Consider the following 13,840-nt stretch of genomic DNA (forward strand, 5'->3'; position numbering starts at 1 on the left):
AATTGCAAATACAAAATTAAGAATTTTGTGGACTGATTGCCCTGAATTCTGGGCACCTGTTTGTGAATCCCAGGCCAGGCCCATGGAAGCCAGCTTGGAAACACTGCAATACTTGCATGAATTTGAGCTCTGGGGTCACACAGAACCGGATTTGAATTCTGCCTTAGTTTTCACATCTGTAACAAGGAATGATAGTACTTCTGTATTAGTTTGCTAGTGCTTCCATAACAAAATACTACAAACTGGGTGGCTTAGAACAATAATAATGTATTGTCTCACAGTTTGGGTGCTAGAGGTCTGAGGTCACGATGACTGTAGAGCCCTGCTCCCTCTGAAGACCCTAGAGAAGGATCTGCCCCATTCCTCTCAGCTTCTCTCGGGCTCAGGCATTCCTTGGCTCGTAGATGCATCCTCCACCCCTCCATTTTCCTAGCTCATTCTCTCTGTCTCCCACACATCATCTTCCCTCTGTGCATGTCTGTCTCTGTGTCCAAATTTCCACATTTTATAGGGATACCAATAATGGGATTATGGCTCCTCAATGGCCTCATTTTAATTTGATTACCTCTGTAAAGACCCTGTTTCTATATGAAGTCAGAATCTGAGGCACTGGGAATAGGACTTCAACACATCTTTTGGGGAGACATGATTCAAACCATAGCACTGTCCTTTGCTGTTCTGGGGGCTAGAAATAATAGTAATATTGTATGACCAATGGTAAGTACACTGATCATGGTGGGCATTTAGTAATGGATATAATCATTGAATTACTATGTTGTACATCTGAAACTAATGCTGTATATCAACTCTATTTTAGTTAAAAAAATGAGCTCTCAGGATCATAAATGCTCAAGGAAGAACAGTTAGTATGCTCATAGGAGGATGGCTCACTACCCCTCCCAGAGACACATTTCAGGATGATATTTACATTCAGCAATACTGGCTGTAGTTTGGAATTTCTTACACTGCTGTGTGTCAGTGAGAGAAGGGCCCTTACTACAGATTAAATTCCACTAAAGTGTTTACATACACTCAAGGCTACAGCTGTCAGATTTCGTTATCTACCATGTTAGTTTTTAAAAATCACTTTGGGCCAGACTGTGAGCCTTTTGATTACATTCCTTATTCTATCTCTATACTCCAATAGCTGTTGAGCACATACCAGCCCCTCAGGCCCCTCCAAGTATAGGCTGTGAGTTTCTTTTGCTTTAAAGAAGCAGGCTGCTATATATTTCTTTCTTTACTTTTTCTTTTCAGTTGGATTTTGGAACCAAGTCTGATTCTCCCACCAATGAAGAAAATCAGTCCTGGGCTAGGGGCCATATGATGAACTCAGAAAGGAGACTTTGAAAGGAAGGGCATATGTGTAGTAAGTTGTTGTGCACATGGCCAACTGTGTCCAGTGACTTTGAAAGTCCTGCCTTTTCGTACTGGACTGTCATATGTGTGCAGATTAGATTCCCAAAGAGAACTGTGAACAGTGGCCTTTGCCTTATGGACATAAAAATTTTCTTTGTGGAATTTCATGCCCGTTAAAGCAAGCAACGGAGGAGCCTGACTCCTCAGGCTGGCTGAGGGTTTTTATGTGATGGGGGGACCAGCTTTATGGAGTGCCCTATCAGGTAGATACGCATTTGACACAAGAACGCTGAGTTATCAAGTTTTGTCCAAGGGCAATAATATATCTTGGGAATCCAGAGTCAAATTATATTTGACATTTCATTTAAAGCCTGAGACATCTTGATGTTAAACCAGAGTCTAAGAGTGCTAAAGCACGAGGCCATTCAATTTGACGGAGTGGATGTTTCTATTCCTATCTCACCTGCATGGGTAATAGACAAGTCCTTATAGTTCTTCCTTATTTCATCCAGATGAAAATCACTGAGTTAGCTCTCTGCTGAAATGACACTATCTCAAAGTTATTTTCTCTCTGGCAATGTGAAGACACATCTGGAGTCATTTGGAAGCTGCATCGTGGTTGGTATTTGTGCAGTGGGTAACAAAGCTGTATTTACCTGAATTACATTGCGGATTGAAGAAGTGAGGGTATGTGTGAACAGGAGATACATGAGCAAGACCCATCAGGGGACGTTTCTTTCAGATGTAGGGGACCAAGAAAGAGGAGGCTGGGAGAACTGTGCTTAACCCAGGGTGGTGGTGATTCCCATACTTCTCTTTCCTTTTAATGAGAATTTTATACTTGTTTTTGTGAATTTTAGAAGGAGGGCAGGGAGGAGAAAAAGAGACAAAGAGGAGACTAGTTTAACCTAGTATTTTCCAGAGGATTTAGAAATAAAATGATTTATTATCTAAATATAAGAAAAATTAAGACATGTTAGCATGGTGGTATGTATGTAACATGAATGTATGTAACATTGAATGTATGTATGTACATGAATGTAATTCATAGATAAAGAAATGAGCATATGTACGTGATCAAAAACACTTGGATATTACCCGTCAGTAGCCTGTACTGGTTGGCATATTTGATCATTGCCTCTGGAAGTATCAAACACAGTCAGTACATCTGATCACAGTAATTATTTCATGAGTACCCAGGTAAACAGTCCTGTGCCAATATTTTCAGCAGAAACCAAGAAGCATGAGTGATTCACCCTCAAAACCCCCCATAATGGGGAAGAGGTAGAGGAGTAGAGTGGATCCCACGTGGATTGCCGAGGACATTCATCCATTCGTCCACGCCCCGTGGCTGTGTCGAGCCTCCAAAGTAGCAGGAGATCAGGAACAGCTGAAGGAGTGAAGGAATGAGTGACTGAGTGAATAAACACATGGACAACTGCTCTGTCCGACCGAAGCTAAGAGAACACACAATGGATGGGGCTGCCCCGGTCACAGAGAACTTGAAAGAAAGAGGAAACACAAGCTTGAGTTCCCATTTTATCTGTGATTTCTACAAGTGCAGCCGGTTTCTTTTTCAGAGGGCCCGAACAGGACCAAGTGGCCAAAAAAGGCTCCTCGAAGGACACAAGCAGAGACACTGATCCCTCAAACACCATCTGTCAGGGTGCCTCCCAGCTCCAGAATGTCAGTTCTGCCTCATTTATCATCTGTCTTTGAAAAATATCCCTATAATGTTACAGTCCAATGTTACAGCACCAGCGGAGGTATATTGTTGAAACTTAGAGAAATTAAAAAACAACAAAGCCAGCATATTTTTATCACCCAGAAGTCACCTTGTTGCAAATCCATTTGTACATTATTGATTGATTTGCATATCCATCTGCACATACCAATAATGTTTTATACTAAAATGAGATCTTATTGTATATACTATTCTGTAATCTGCTTTTTTTCATTAATGATGTCCACGTTTTCATTTTACTAAATTGGAAACTCATCAAATAGTCTCCCAGATGACATTCAAATGATTTTTATAGTTGGTTTCTCCAGTATCAATCAGGAAAATATTGAATAGATTATTATGTCTCCTAAGCAGTGAGTGGCACATGACAGCTGGCCTGTCCCTTGCACAAAGAATATTGCAAGTTGTTTGATGTCACAGAAGCAGCTTGAAATTGCCATAGTGGGGGTGCTTACAGCATGGAAATTGGAAAATAGTGCAAATTGGGGCTTTCCCATCACTCTGAACTGATTATCAAACATTTGTCGCACAGCTTTGCTTCTAGTATCTTTTAATGTGCTATAGTACCCCCCAACTTTTTTGACCAACTTGTCAAAGAGAACAGCTCAGTGTCCTGTAGAAGGTACTACAATTTTCATTTATCTGGTTTGTGGTGTCATTTAGCCTAAATGTCTCCTATATCTCATGGAAGTTATGTTGAAAGGTTTAATGGACTTAAGTTAAACATTGCTGGCTGAGTTTAGTTGATTTTAGGTGTAAGATATTGTAGTATGCCAGAAGATACATAATATTTGGTTGACCCATTGTTAGTGACATTAACATTGACCCCTGGATTCAAGTAAGGACAATCCAGTTCTTCCATTATAACGTTACATTTTTCTCTTGGGACTAGAAAGTAATCTGTGTGGTACTACTTTGCACCCTCTGCATGTATTACTGTACAAACTATTCACCTACTGGTTTTGACACCAATTGATAATCCTTGCCTGAAGCAATTAATTTAGAGTTTCTAAAATGTTTTTAAAATTCCACCACTCTTTTTTCATTTGTTTGTTGACATTCCTATGTGAAGATGTTTCCCTTACCAAGTAAGCTATTTTATTACCCTGAAACTCAGTTCCTATGAAAAAGACAAGATAAATGATAAGTTATTTGCCTTTATTTCCCAATTTTCAAAAGAGGAGTTGTGCTAATACTTCAAATCATGACAAATGAGATTTCTATGAGTTCCTTTTTTATAGTATCATTATATACTCATTGATTTTTCATTGACTGAATCTGTTTCAATCCATTGAGTTCATTATTCTTTTTGAGATCCAAATTGCCACAACTTTGACCAGTGGTAGCCTCTCCACATTTTATCTTAGATCTGTTTTGCACAGCCCCATTAATTTCTGTAGGCTTCCTGGTTTTATGATCCAACAAAAGATCCCAGGCTCTCTTTGCTCCTTTTCTTTCCCAGACTGGAATCAGCCATTTCTCCAAGGAGTCTTGGTTTCTTTCCAGGGAGAATAGCAATAGAGGCCATAATCTGGGCAGTGGGATGTTCATTGATGCTGAGGTTACATTGCTTCTGGAACCTTTCAGCCTTTAAGTATGTATTTTAAAAGTCATGAGTTTATATTCATAATTTAAATGTCTAACAAGGTTTTTTACTTTTGAAAATTTTATATTTGCATTCTTTTATACTGAAAGTTTTGATTCTTGAAACATCAATAACATAATTACTTGTTTTAATATATATTAAAAGTAGTTTGAAAATACCGATTTTACAACAAGCAGTATGATTACTGAGGGAGTTTGTATGTGTGTGTGTGTACATGTGAGATTTTTTTCCTTAGGATATATCACACCAGGTATTTACAGTCAAAATACTGTTTTTTCAAGTTCTTTGAATGACATCCTTTCACTGTTAACCAGTTTTTTTATATATAGTTGGGTTCGTTTGTTTCAATTTGTTTTCAATTTGAGGCATTTGTTTTTCTAACTTAATTTTCTTCAAAAAGTGAATATATCCAATCCACGATTCAAAGATCACAACAATACAGTGTATACACAGAAAAGTCTTGCTTTCATTTTCTTCCCCCTCACCAATTTCATGTAACCATTTAATAATTAATTTCTTTATCATTCCAGTGTTTTTTTTGTGTGTGTGTATTTTTTCCCCATAGAGTATGTACACCATTCTGTGTGTTGCTTTTTGGTATCATATAATATTTATTGGTGACTTTTCCATTTCACTACATGCATGTTGTCCTTATTCATGTTTTACCTTTGCAGAGCCTTCCTTTGTGGGAATGGATCACAGGTTGGAAAGGGAGAATAAAAGCAGAAGAAGGAGAGTAAAGAAAACAAAAGCCATACCTATTGATTGCTTCGGGGAATCACAGCAAAGCCAGAGAAAAGGCAGTGTGGGAAAGACCAGGTGTACTCCAGGTGGGAAGAAGGCAAGTTTTAGGCTAGGTAATGTCTTCTCAGCTTACACCAGATAGCTGCAGGGGCTAAAACTTTCTCCAGCAATGGAATCTAGCTTAGTCAGTATGACAGGTGCGAAGCTATCTGTACTGTGGAAAGGTTGCAAATGAGAAGGGCCAGTATTCCCTAGCCAAGTATGGCCTCCTCCAAAGGGATCTGATGATTGATGAGAAGTTGATAGTGTCAGACGGTGTCTCTTGTGTAGAAGGAGCCCAATAATGGGTCTCACCGAAATTGTTCCAATGCTTAGGACCTAATTTTGTATTTGATTGATGAAAATGGGCTGATACAGAGTATAGGAATCTGAAGTTCGTAGCTATGTTCATTTATTACCATTTTCTTTTCTCCAACATACATTTGTTGACTGTCTACTATTTTCTAGCAACTTAGCTAGGCTTTGAATATATAAAGCAAAATAAGATATGATCCTATTTTTAAAAAATCTTCCAATATAGAGCAATGGTCCCCTTTTTTTTTTTAAATCTCACACCTCAGGAATAAATACTTTTCAACATGCATTCCAATTATCTGTATTTATTAATAGCACATTGCTACTCTAATATGAACAATATAAAACTTACACAAAAATATACCTTACAAAGGGTTTATAAAAATACAGTTATAGTATTTTTTCTTCCTTAGAATAGTTTTGTGGTAATTATTGAATATGTACAAGTGTGATAGTGGTTATCATATTAAAATCTGCTAGACATCCAAGTAGAAATTAAGCCAGTTAACCCCAATTTATCAAGGGTTTTCTAACCTGGGTTTCTAGGTATCAGGATCTTACCTCTAAAATACTTTTTTTTCTTTATTAAACTAAGACTTAAGAAGACAACAAAAAGATTTTGTGGAAAGGAAAGTGACTACATGCAATGTGTACGACCCGTTTAAAGGTGAAAGGTCCTGAAATTGGTCCTCCATATTCATCTGCCCTAAGTTACTGGTGATGACCCTGTTGGTGTGGTTAAGGAGACCATTTGGCTGCAGGCTTTAACTTCTGGCTGCTCCACAGTATTCGTGTATGCTAGTGTGTCTTGCTGTTGCTTCAGAGGTGCTATTACTATGGCATAGTCTATGCTTAGACATTCAAAGTCTTTCAATACCAAACCTCTGTTGAGTTTGGTGAAGGATTCTTGGCTCTTTAGCGGTCTGTGAGATTTGCTGCCTTCAGCTGTGTGAGGCTGCAACTTTTTGTGACTTGGATCTTCTCAGTGAAGTAGATTCTCTGTCACTTGTAATGTTTGGGGATTGGAGTGGCATGGTCAACTCCATTTTGCAGAAAGACTTACTTCTCTCTTAAAGTCCTGGTTTAAAAATGAGTTCGCTCATTGGTACAGAAGCAAGAAACCTTTGACATTTCCTTCAGACATCACTACACATCTCCATAACAGCAGTGGAGTAGGATGAGTTAATCACTCATGCCCAGTATTTTGTCATTTATAATAAGATAAAAATAGTAGTGCTAAATCAGAAATGTGAATTTTTTATTCTTAAATTTCAGTCTCACTACCCCAAGTTCAAAGAGACATTTAAACCAACTATTTTTCAAGTGTTCTACATGAGACATGTTTTAGGAGAAATGAAAGAATGATTTTTAATTTCCACAGTTGTTTGTAAATAAGTAGGTGCTACTAAAATACTTGGAAATCATTCACTAATATTGTTTAAATATCTTTCCCTCCAGCCCCCAGCACTTTACTTTCAATATTAATATCCTTGGCAAAACTCCCCTCAAAGACAACTTAGATGATTTCAGCCAGAGTCAGAATTATTCATATTTTAAATGATACAGTCCAGATTATGGAAGCCTTAGTGAACTTTAGGGCTTGGGCTAGGGGTAGGCTGACGAACAGCAAGGCACCAAGCCTGATGATGAGAGAGCAGGCCTCTGATGGCATGTCTTGGCAGACTCTCTGTTCTCTTTATGGGCTCTGTTTAGCTCTCTCTTGTGAGTTCTGATTTGCAATATTAACACAATAGCATTCACGTATGTATATTTATAGGGTGCCTCTTTTCCATGGAGGAAAGACATGAAGATTAGACCAAGGGTTTTTATTTCCCCAGCCATATCATGAACAAAGCAATAGCTTTCCTTGCCTCTGGGGTGGCAAGCCCCAGGTGTCTCCAAGTCACCCAGCTCTGCTGGGGACACAAGTGGCTGAAATTATGGCTTCATTTTCAATTGAAGATCAAATGATGTAACCTTGATACAACTCTTGGGATTCATGAAAACAAGTTTGAAAAGTGAAGTTTTCCTAGGCACTATTTATTCATAGGTATGGCATTAAGCAGCAGAAAGATGGTGCCTTCATTGAGAGGACCCCCATGATGCGTTGTTTTCAGCAGCATCCAGGCATACCTGTTGGCTCTTACTGGGTACTGAGCTGCATATGCATATCCTAAGCCCTCTCTCTGCACCTGAACCTCCCCTGGTAGCCCTTTTATAATTCTACTGTTTATTTTGTGTGATTATTTTATTAGTGTCTGTATTCCCTCAGACTACATGTTCCATGAATGCAGGGACCATTTCCGATTTATACTGTTTCTTCAGAGGAATTAGCAAATAATAGTGCTAAATACATATTGGCAGAAAGAAGGAAGAAAAAGAAAAAAAAAAGGATGGAGGGAAGAACTGAATACAGAAGGTACAATGAAGCCATGGTTCTTGAACTCTAGTTGGGCCTCTTCAGATGTTGTGGAGGTGGTTCTTTTTTTAGTTACTAGGAGCCTTCAGATCATAGGGTGTGGGTAGGGTGACCATAGCCCTATTTGCCTGGCTCAGTCCTCATTTACTTCTGTTGACCTGGCGTAATTACTAATAGGGCCTCTTTTTCAGTCTCAGATGTGTCCTGACTCGGCTGATAAATTATAGCAGTCCCTTCTTATCTGAGGGCAATATATTCTAGGACCCCCAGTGGATGCCTGAAACCACTAATAGTACCAAACCCTCCATATACTGTGTTCTTTCCTATACGTTCATACCTATGATAAAGCTTACCTTTACATTAGGCCCAATAAGAGGTTAACAACAATAACTAATAATAAAATAGAGCAATTGTAACAATATACTCTAATAAAAGTTATGTGAATATGGTTTCTCTCTGTCAAAATATTATGCTGTGCTTAATATCATCTCATGATGATGTGAGATGATAAAATGCTATGTGATGAGAAGAAGTGGAGTGAAGAACATAGGCAGTGTGACATAGTGACATAACGCTGAGCTGCTATTGACCTTCTGACAAAACGTCAGAGGGTCATCTGCATCAGGATGGCAATTGACTGTGAGTAGCTGAACCACAGAAAGCAAAACTATGAATAAGGGGGGACTGCTGTGGAAAATGGGATCGGTAGCATTTAGCTATCCACTGGCCACTCTTAGCTGACCAGTATCTTCCTGCATTTGCTGTTTTTCAAGTGCCTACAGCTCAAGATAATCAATATGCCAATGTGGCATATTTTGGGGTGGCTTATTCTGGGGTGGCATATTCTGCAGCCTTTCAGCTTGCACCTCCTTAAATTGGTCCCATGTCTAGTGACCTACCAGGACTCTTGTATCAAAATACTTCTATCCTTGGACATTTTTTTGTTCTTTCCAGGTGCAGGGTCTGGCTCCAATTTATTGGATAGCAAACAAAAATGAAATCTCTGGAAGAAATGATAGGTTCCAAGTGTCTCTGTGATGCCCGTGGTTCTCACTTGTTTCTGACTATCTGTAGCAACCAGAGTCTTTATTTTCACTACTGGATAAGAGTAATAGAGAGTGATATGAGAGCTAGCAGTGTAAACTGGGTTGATATGGTTTGTACAATGGGAAAATGTTAGGACAAAAAAGACACCCTTTAGTAAATTACCTGAATGTTTTATGTGGCATCTGTCATTTATACATGGAATTTGGAAATAGACAAAATGTTCTGATCTTCCACTGTTTATCTGATTTTTTTCTAACCTTATGTAACTAGGATTCATCTGGCTTCCTGCTTCCTTTGAAGGGATAGCAGGGCAAGACCTGCCAGGTGTTCAGTTGCAGCTCATTGTGAAGAGAATTGGGCTGCTCAGGTATGCATTTCTGTAGATCCTGAATTTCAGATCTGAGGGGAGCTTGGGTGCTGATCACATCCTTATTTTGGTGAGGAAGAAATTGAAGCTCTGAGAAGTTATGGGACTTGCTTGAAGGGCACAGAGCTGTGGCCAAACTGTGTTATCTCTATTTCATGCTGCTGCCTGAGCAGACTGCAGACAAAAATGCACCACCCTCTAATTTCTGTTACTCTAAATGCTGAGGGGAAGCCCGAATGCCTGCTTCAGGAGAAGGGTGCAGGATAATTGAGGAGCACATGACAGCAGGCTGTGCAGGCGATTTACTGCCAGTCCGTGCGATGTGGGGGTCCAGTTGAAACTGACCTCAGTCAGTCACTGGCTTTTTTTCTGGCTATTGGAAAGGAGTGTCTGCAGTTACTTTAGTTATAGTTACAGGTTGATATTTTGAACAAATACTCTTTTTGATATTTCACATCTTTGTTTCTGGTAAGGTTAAATTGGGCACTTTATTTGTCATATCCAGAGGAAGATAGAGGGTTCTCCCTTCAAACCTGTGTGTGGTTCCCAGCCCCTGTTACTGTATAAGTCTCAGGCCATGTAGTCCATATATCTCCATTATGCAATTATTTGAAAAGGTTCCAATACAGTCTCCTTATCAAAGGCCTCTGGAATACATCCCACTCCCAAGCCTCTGACTAGGGGTGATTAGGGCTGGTTAGAGAAATATCTGATATCAAACTGTTTTCACACTTCCTTCTGTATCGATTGTCCAAAAGGTGATTATTGTGGCTGCTCAGCTGGCTGTTCTCATTAGGCACACATTGATTGTGGGCCGGTTATGGTTCTACATGCCACACTAAATGTGCTGCTTGCGATTCATAGTGTAAGGCAGCCAGATAAGAAAGGAAAATTAAGGCCAGCATTTTATCATCCAAACTCTGGTTAAATTGCTCCACCTTCTCACTACTTTCCAAGCTCCCTCCCCAAAGAAACAATGTTAATTAGTCTTTTCAGCTATGTAGTCTTTGGAAGCAATACTCTTGATCTATTGAAGATTGCATTATTAAAATTATCTGCTGCGTTTGTCCTTAATAACGTCAAAGAAGGAATCTATGAAAGCTGATTTATCACAAAGGCCCTGGGGATGCACATCATTGAGAAGCAAATTTTATTTTCCTGCTCTAAGTTAAAACTGGGTTGCAACCTTCCTTTGCCTATCAGGTAGGCAAAGCCCAGAGAGTCCACCATTGACTTGGAGAAAGGCCTGATCTGTCCATCTGGCCTCTTTGTGGACACTTCCTCATGACCAGGCTACCTGTGGTGGGTAGTGTGGTGAAGGGAGGGTTTTAACTCTCTAAGTGAATGATAATTCCTCTTAGGAAATCCTTTCAGAATAGATTTCCCTCCAAGCTCTCAGCTTATGCTTCTTTAATAGTTATTAATGCCACTGTATCAGCAAAGCTCTTCTCCTACCATGATAAAATCTCTCCAAAGAGGATTGCTATTGTGTACATTCAGCAGGATTTAGGAAGACAAGATGCAAGGAGAGAAAATTGATTTTCCCTCTTTCAGTAGAGGACAGTGTTGGGGACACTGGTGTGTCTTGAAACACAAAACCTGTAAATGACTTCAGCATCGCACAGGGTGATCTCCATTATATCCTCGAAATCTACAGACTCCCAACTTGGTCTAGTTACCTTACTTTGTGCTTTTTGAAAAAGAGTTTGCTTCCTAATTCTACTAAAAAATCATAGTTATGGAATTTGGGGGAAAATCGCTATAGGAAAAAACTTGGTTTTTGGCTCTATACCATATTAGACACATAGTAAGGATCCAGTGAATATTTGCTGACTTGTGGATAGGTTGCCAAGATAAAAAGATAAAATAACCCACGAGTCATTTCCATAAATGTCCCATTTACAGGAAGTAACTAGAACGTGAACTTTAACATAATGTATTTCTTAAATAAGTGTAACTATTAAAATCTAAGCACTGGAGGTTCTCAGAGCTCCCCCTCACATCAAATGCAGACATCAACTGAGAAATCATCACCCAGCCTCTAGCCCTGAGGTCATGTAAGGTTTTTTTCCATTTCCATTTTGTAGTATTTCTAAGAATACTTGGAAAATTTGGGCCTCACCCTTAAGCCAAGTAACTGTTACTTTAACAAAATGAGCAGCAAAGTAGATTCTTTCCCAAAACTTTGAAAATACTAAGTTCCTCTTAGCTGAGAATGCTATGGAAAGTCTTGATTACTAGGTCATATTAGAGAACTTTTTATTCAGCATACTAAAGACATACATCTATCAATTTCTAGAGGGCTCCAGGCCATTCACTTGGAGTTGAGGGTAGGAAGATTCCTACAAACATGGCCTCTATCCAGTCAGTCCAAAGGTTATATTAGTAAAATGTGAGGAGACAAAAAGATATCCCAGTTGATGTGTCACAGAATCCCAACATATCATTTTTGGATTCTGTGACAGAACTCTGTTCTGGAAGTGTTGGTGACCTGAGGGCAAATGGCTGGAGACTTTGAGAAGCAAGGAGGGGCCGGACCACCCAAGATCAGACAGGTCAGACTGGGAAGACTGGATTCATGTACTGTATGGCCAGCAGAAAAATTAAACCTGGGATGACAGGATCACCCTTGCCCTTTAGGAAGTTTGTATCTGTCCATAAATCCAAAAGAAAAAACAAAACAAAACAGAAATTCAGGCTACAATGTGCCCCATATCTAAAATCTCCTGAGTTCCAGTCCTGGCCATTGCATTATTCTAGTGAGGGCTTTTTATGTTTTTCTCAGCTATTTGAGTAACAAACTTGGAAGACACAGCTCAGTTTGGAGATGACTAATTTGCATTTCTCAGTGCCAAGATCACAGGGAAAAATATCATTTGTGTGGCTACAGGGAGACTGACTGATCTTCTGGTGGGATAGAATACCCTGCTTGTACTCTTCATTCGACTTCTCATTTACATAGTAGCTCTCTCTTCAGCAAGGAACACCCGCATGGCTTCCTGGTGCTGGCCTGGATTTTACTTACCACTGCCCTAAATTGTGTTATCCTGGTGTACCAGTCGTTCAGTATTCAGCCTTGCTCCTCTGTAACTTAATATTGTGATTTATTTCTGACTTGGCTTTTCTTTATCGAATGCTGACTTTACCTACGAGGTTTATGTGGAAATATGCTACATAGGAAAAAAGAGCACTCTGTGACCTCAGGGCAAAAACATGAATACTGACCCAGGGACATGAATACAGGGCCATAGAGATGGTGCTATGAGTACATTAGCAACCAACAAAATTAACTCATTCCTATGTCTCTTGCATGGTCCTAAATGTTGTGGAGTGACTACAAATCTTAGCACAGAAAATAAATAAAGGAAGTAATTATCTGCTAATAACCTTTTTCAATATCAAATTCAAAAATTTGCTTGAAAACTGACATTTTCATTTTATCTTGGTCCACTGAACCAAGTTTTAAGGTATGTGGTAGCTCTGATACTACCTGAAAAGCAAGTATTTCTTAGAATCTACTTCTGAATGATTTGAATGAGCTCAAAGTAAATGACTCAAAGATAGATTGTGTCCCTTGAAATACACCCAAACTTAATAATTAGGAGAAGAGTGCTTGAATAAAAACACATTTAGAGTGTTATTGAGCATAGACAAGCTTAGATGGTCCATATTTTGAAAAGGCAGTGAGTGAGTCTATGGTGTGTTCTTGGGAGCTGAGGGGATTACATTCACTGTAAGTAAACAACAATAGTCGGGGCATTTGTCTTGCTACTCTGTTAAACAGCAGGAATTCTCTCATACCTATGGGACTTAGATAAGACTAAGAAATGATAAGAGTAATAGAAAACAAGAAAGCATTACCATTTAAGAGTATGAAATCACTTTTCTCAGAGCCTTTGGAATTTAACATTTTTTCGATAGTGATGTCAAACTGAAACTTTCCGAAAGCAGCAGATAAGAAGATGCTCTTAACATACCACCCAGGGCTTAGGGTACTCTTATCATTCAACTTCCATTACAATATATGTTTCCAAATCACTTCCAGGATAACCTACTGGATAGAGTTAGATGTGTAGAGTGGGTTCGAATCCTGGCTGTGTCATTGGCTTTTTCTCTTAATCTTAAACAATCTTACGTAGCGTCTCAGAGACTCAGTTCCCACATCTGCAAATGAGGAGAAGTGAAACACCAGCCTTGTGA

General features: G+C 39.2%; 1 long non-coding RNA gene across 1 annotated transcript in view; it reads right to left on the minus strand.

Annotated features, from left to right (window-relative positions):
• Positions 1 to 234: 234 nt before the first annotated feature.
• LOC140843434 (uncharacterized) overlaps positions 235 to 13,840 on the minus strand; it is a 54,503-nt gene continuing 40,897 nt past the window's right edge. The window contains exon 3 of the long non-coding RNA XR_012121205.1: positions 235 to 2,749. This is a non-coding gene — a long non-coding RNA (uncharacterized lncRNA). The remainder of the gene's footprint in view (positions 2,750 to 13,840) is intronic.

Source organism: Manis javanica, chromosome 9, assembly GCF_040802235.1.
Source record: "Manis javanica isolate MJ-LG chromosome 9, MJ_LKY, whole genome shotgun sequence".
Classification (NCBI taxonomy): domain Eukaryota; kingdom Metazoa; phylum Chordata; class Mammalia; order Pholidota; family Manidae; genus Manis; species Manis javanica.